Source organism: Rattus rattus, chromosome 14, assembly GCF_011064425.1.
Source record: "Rattus rattus isolate New Zealand chromosome 14, Rrattus_CSIRO_v1, whole genome shotgun sequence".
Taxonomy (NCBI): domain Eukaryota; kingdom Metazoa; phylum Chordata; class Mammalia; order Rodentia; family Muridae; genus Rattus; species Rattus rattus.
The window spans coordinates 74953757-74959756 of NC_046167.1; positions in this window are offsets into that span (position 1 = coordinate 74953757).

The window sequence follows — 6000 nt, forward strand, 5'->3', positions numbered from 1 at the left end:
CACTCTCTAGGGGATTGAAATTCTGTTCCTAGCACTTCTGGGAAGCATCTGTCAGGAGTTTCTCAGTCAGTGTTTATACAAAGTGCCTGAATCTGAAACAGCAATGGCCAAATTGTTTTATAATAAAAACAATTTTTATTTTACTTTTTATGAATGTTTATTTCCCCGTCCAAATCAGTTACACAGTGGATGTTTCAACAGTGAACATACAGGAAATGCATGAAATCTAATTATTATCACTTCAATTTGCAATAATTTAATACTAATGTTGAATGACTTTCTTGGAAATACTAATTTTTGTCAACATTTCAACTCTAGAGAATTTCTCTTTTTCTGCTAACAATTTTTCTAATTCGATTTTCTCTCTAGTATTTCTTTAGCAACTGCATGTTATGTAATCCAGCCATTTTTGCCACCAAGCCAACTGCCTGACATCCTATAGACCAAGTGTGGACAGCAGTGTTCATAGAACAAATGAGAGGAAGGATCTTTGCAATAATGACACAGAGAAGGAAGGTTGGAATCTAAATCTCATTTAGTCGGTCCCTTGGTTCAGGCAGAAGAGTGACATAAGTAGAGACCACTGTTCCCAACAGTGGTGACACAAAGACCATTTTCAACCTCAGTCCCATGAGTTAGTTACCCTGTAAATTGATGCCCTATCCTGGATGGATAGGTCAGTGGGTAAAGTGCTTGCTGAGCAACTATGAGGACCTAAGATCAGGCTGGAGATATGTTTCAGTCAATTAAGAACCCTTACTGATCTTCCAGAGAACTTTAGTTCACTTCCTAAAATCCATATAGTGGCTCACAACCTCCTACAACCTGCGTTCTAGAAGAGCTGATACCCTCTGCTGGCCTCCATAGGTATCTGCACATAAATATTACACAAACTCATGCACATACATATGAATGAATGAATGAATGAATGAATTTTTAATTAGGTGATTAGTGACAGAAAACAATACCTGGACACCTAACACACTTGACTTCAACCTCTGGCGTTCACATGTAAATGTGTGTGTGTATACATGCATGTACCACACATACAAAATTTAAAAAGAAATCACCTGACCCTGTATCAGATGCCTGAGAAAAGAAAGTAGAGGTCTAATGATGGGTTCCTGGTTAAAAGCTCATTCCATTCTGTGGAAACGGACTTCTTGAACTCAATAGACATCACAGATCCTGTAGCTCACAGCCTATAACAGAGCCTGGCTCTGTCAAATGAATTTGGGAGTGTTATTGAATCTGTCTAGGTTTACTTTCTCCATCTTGAATTAGACATACTAGGTGTACCTTCTTTGCATGTCTGTTATGCAAATCCAATGCACATCTCTTATAGTAGCACCTTGTCCCTAGGACCTAGTGAAATGAATTTGAAGAAGCTATGAGTCCATATCCCTTACCATATGTCTTAGTTAAGGTTTTCCTGCTGTGAACAGACACCATGACCAAGGCAACTCTTGTAAGGACAAACATTTAATTGTGGCTGGCTTACAGGTTCAGAGATTCGGTCCAGTATCATCAATTTGGGAACATGGCAGCATCCAGGCAGGAATGGTACAGGAGGAGCTGAGAGTTCTGCATCTTCATCTGAAGGTTGCTAGCAGAATACTAGCTCCCAGGCATTAAAGCCCACACCCACAAGGCCACACCTACTCCAACAAGGTCACACCTCCTAATAGTGCCACTCCCGGGACTAAGCATGTACAAACCATCACACCATACATGACCCCAAGCAGAACTGCACCTGAGAACTGGAATGATGGTAAGAAGAAGGAATGATGAATGGCAGTTTCTCTGACCTGTGGAACCTAGTTTTTAGGGTATCCTGAATAATGAAGGGTGAGATCAAAGAGACTCATTATTCCAGGTTTGTATGTTAACAAATATTGATTCGGGATATGAAGTTCTAAAATAGTCACCCAGGTCAAGGAACAGCCTGAAAGCCACTGTTTCATGCAACGTAGAACAAGTGGTGCGTGTCTGTCATCCCAACTCTGGGAAGCCTGAAGTACGAGGGTGACAGGTTCAAAGACAGCCTAAGATATATGGAAAGTCTGCAACAAAGCCAGACAAAAAAGTACTAGCTTTTATCCCAAAAACTTTGCATATGTTTATTCAATGTCTTTGAAACTCATGAGAAACAGAAACACTATTGGCAAAGCAAAATGTATCTCTCATCTTAGAGAAAGTAAAAGACAGTTCACTCTTGAGCCAGATGAGTTAGCATAGCCAGCAATTTGGATTCATACTACTCCAAATAGCATGTAGAAAGTGTTTAGTAAAGGGTTTCTTATTATAGTTTTCACTACACTTGTTTTTAACAGTTTCATACATGAAAATACTGTACTATGGGTACTCTCACCCCTCACCCTTTCCCATTTTTCTCCTACCCCTAACGACCATTCCTTTCTCCCTCTTAAATTTGTTCTGTTTGTTTGTTTGTTTGTTTGTTTTATGACCCACTTATTTTATTTTTTTAAACCCACTGATTTTAAACAAGGCTGTCTGTGTGGCCATGGGTTTCAATTGCCTTTCCCCCTATCGTAAAGTTTTTATAGTTACAGAACAAAAGAAATTCATAAGTTCAGGTGCTCTTCAAACACATTACTGGATATATCTTGTAAGTGTGTTTCAGTAAGTGGAAAAATCTTTAGGGCAGCTCTCAGATGCTACATGATGACCTTTTAGCTTTTGAATTGGTACAAGCTCATGGTCTTTTGAAAATATATTCCACTTGGGAAAAGGGTGATTGTAACCCTGTGACGAGCTGAGTTCAATTCCCAGAGCCTACACAATGAGAGAACGGACCCCACAAATTGTCCTTTGACTTTCACAGCACAATAATACACCCTGGCTTCTGTTGTTTCTATATATACTAAATAAACATAATAAATGTTAAAACAAAGGTAGCTATTAAGGATAGCAAAGTAATTGACTCGGAGTCTGAAACATTCTAACTCCACAGTCATGGCATTCTAGTCAATCAACACTGTGGCTGTGGCTTTTTTTCTGGGAATTTTATATAATTCATACTATTATATAAGGACTATGTGGAATAAAATGTAAGTGATGAATCCTGGTGTTACGGTTTTTGAAATAGTCATACATTTCTAAATCTATGAGGAAAAAAAAAACAACATTGTAAGGAAGTATGTGTTGCTCTGACATGAAAAACTTGGCTCTGTGTCTTAGAGTGAAAAAATGAACATTAAAAATATCAATAAATCAATGAAAATAACAATCAGTAAAAATATAAGAATTGAAAAAATAATCTCTTTTTTTCTAGAATTGTGCTTTGAGAGGATGAACATTTGTATGGAAATTTGTCTGTGCCCGGTTTTGAGTTGCATGAAAAGTAGGTTCATGGCTGTGCCTTGACCTAAGTAGGGGAATGTTTTACAGATCAGCGTTTGACCCCACTGTCAGTGTAAGCACAAAGGCAGGATGACTCTGCCTCTCATTGTGCATCCATACCATCACCTGTCTAGTGCCACACCAACCATGAGACAGATTAATAAGTAGCTTATTCTTACAAATAAAAAGCTACCAACTATAAGCTTGTTGAAGTAGATTGGGAACACTTGAGCACATGTATGCAAGACCAAGGGAAAGAACATGTCAAGCACACCAGAACCAGGGGTTATACCCTTGGATTTCATGAAAGGAAGGAGACCTAACACCACAATGGCAGTAGGCCCACCAACCTGTTGTTAAATGAATAGCATGTGTGTGTGTGTGTGTGTGTGTGTGTGTGTGTGTGTGTGTGTGAATTTTAGAACATGGCATAACTCAGCCCTTAGGAGTCAGAAAATTGTGTTAACAAAGAGGTAGTCATAAGTCAAAAAATACAACAGGAGTCTCAATATTCCTTTAGAAATATTTTTGAAGCAGCTCTAGCATCCTAACTGTCACACATCATTCCATGAGAACCTTACTTAAACACCTGGGTCATACCTCATTAATCAGACAGCTTGAACTTGGCAAATTTAGGGTGATGGGTTTCACTGTAATATCTCTTCCAACCGTCTGTTAGTCATATGGATCAACCCAGCAGTGTCTAAAATGCTTTTAAAAACTGATCAGAAACCTAGATAGGGTAGTGCATATACCTGCAGTCTCAGGGATTCTATGTAGATGTGGGAGGTAGAAACAGGAGAATCCCCAAAGGCTCCTGAACCAACCAGCCAGGCATACACAGCAAGATGAGACCCTTTCTCAAACAAGGTGGAAGGCAAGAATGAGCTGGCCCTCTGACCTCCTTGTATACACTATGGCATACACATACCATAAAATAAAATTCACAAAATAAAGGTTAGAAAGTGTGATAGGATGTATATATTGAGAAATTACCAGACTGAAGAAAAAAACATGCACTATTCCCAAGCCTTCCCTTAAAGTAATTCCTATAAAATAGGAAAACAAGGAAAAAACTGATTATTTTTAGATAATTACAAATCAAAATGTACATAAGAGATATAAAATCAATGGCCTGGAATCAGAGAATCAGTTTTGGCCTATTTCCGCGAGTTTCGCTTCATATGCTAATCAAAACCTAAAAAGAAAAATATTATTTGTCCTAATTAATCAAGAATGTTTATTAACAATGCATTGATACAACCAGAATTTGGTAAGAATTACAGAATTTAACTTTTTTCACTATTTTTACATAATGACATATGAAATACCTTCATACTAAAAATAAAATTACATGAATTTACAGAATAATCTGGAGCAGAAGGTAGTAATTCATGTGACTTTTCATCTTGGCAGATGGATTAGCACTTTAAGTCACATTTTTTTCTCTAGAATTTCAATATTAAATGTGAGCTTTCCATAAATGAACATGAGTGACGTTCACTTTGCCTTTGGCTCTTTATAATGTGACATTATGTTTTTAAATGTACATGAATGTGCTCTCTGTGGCCCCAAAGCCACTGCCTCTCAGCCCTGAGTCTCGGCTTCCCTACCTGAAAAGGCTGGTAAGACAGATGTGAAAGGTCTTGTGTGGGAAGCACTCAGAATGTCTTAGATAATTCTCTCCCTGCCAGCCTCCTCTGGAGGGTTTCCACCTGACGCATTTCAGGGTCCCTTATCTCTTTGGGAAATCCCCAGACAAGCCCATGGATAAGGCGCATCTGCCGATGGCACGTCAATTTAAGAGAAGGAAACAGAAGAGCTTCTGGTGGGTTCTAGTCCTAATGTTACCATACTTGTCCTCACAGCAGGCTCTGGAGGTCTGTGTGGCTGCTGTCTCACAGTGTACATTGCTCCTCAGATGCTTCATACACACAGATTCTTTACTAGGGAAGCCTTCCCAACACACCCGCAAATGCCTGGGATACAGCGCCACCCAAAACAGTGTTTGGCACTAAGACTTCAAGGGAGTTTGTCTCTGCTTCAGAACATGGGATAATTTCAAGTCCCATTTAGAGTCCTCGTGTACTCAGAATAAGCTAAGCAGCGTTGTACATCGCAATACTGGTGAACAATTCCAAGTCCTTTCCCTTGTTCAATAGCAGACGTGCTTGCCAGAGCAGGAATGGCTTCTCCCCTGCCCTTCCAGCTGCTTCTATCGCTTTGCCAGGCAAGCTACAGTAGGCCTACAGGTCTTATCCTCTTCATATGGCAGCATGAATCCCAGTAATCCATTCACTAAGTCCTGAGATTCGATCTCTAATGTCTCCAGTGAAATCGCTGAGTGTATTTTATTCAGCACTGTCGTGACAGGCAGCATGAGTTAGAACCCAGAAGTCTCAGCGCGTCTTCTGCCTTTGACTCCCCACAACGCTCCTCACACTCACTGTTCACCCTTCTACTAAAGTGTCTGCATGAAGCCTCCATTCTCAGATCTCCAAGCATACCATTGAAGGGCCTTGTTAGTTCTGTGGGCTCATGTAGCCCAGGCTGCCCTCAAACTCACTATGCAATTCAGACTAGTCTTGTATTCCCGATCCTCCCGCATCCACCTCTCCAGTGTTAGGATTGCAGGCA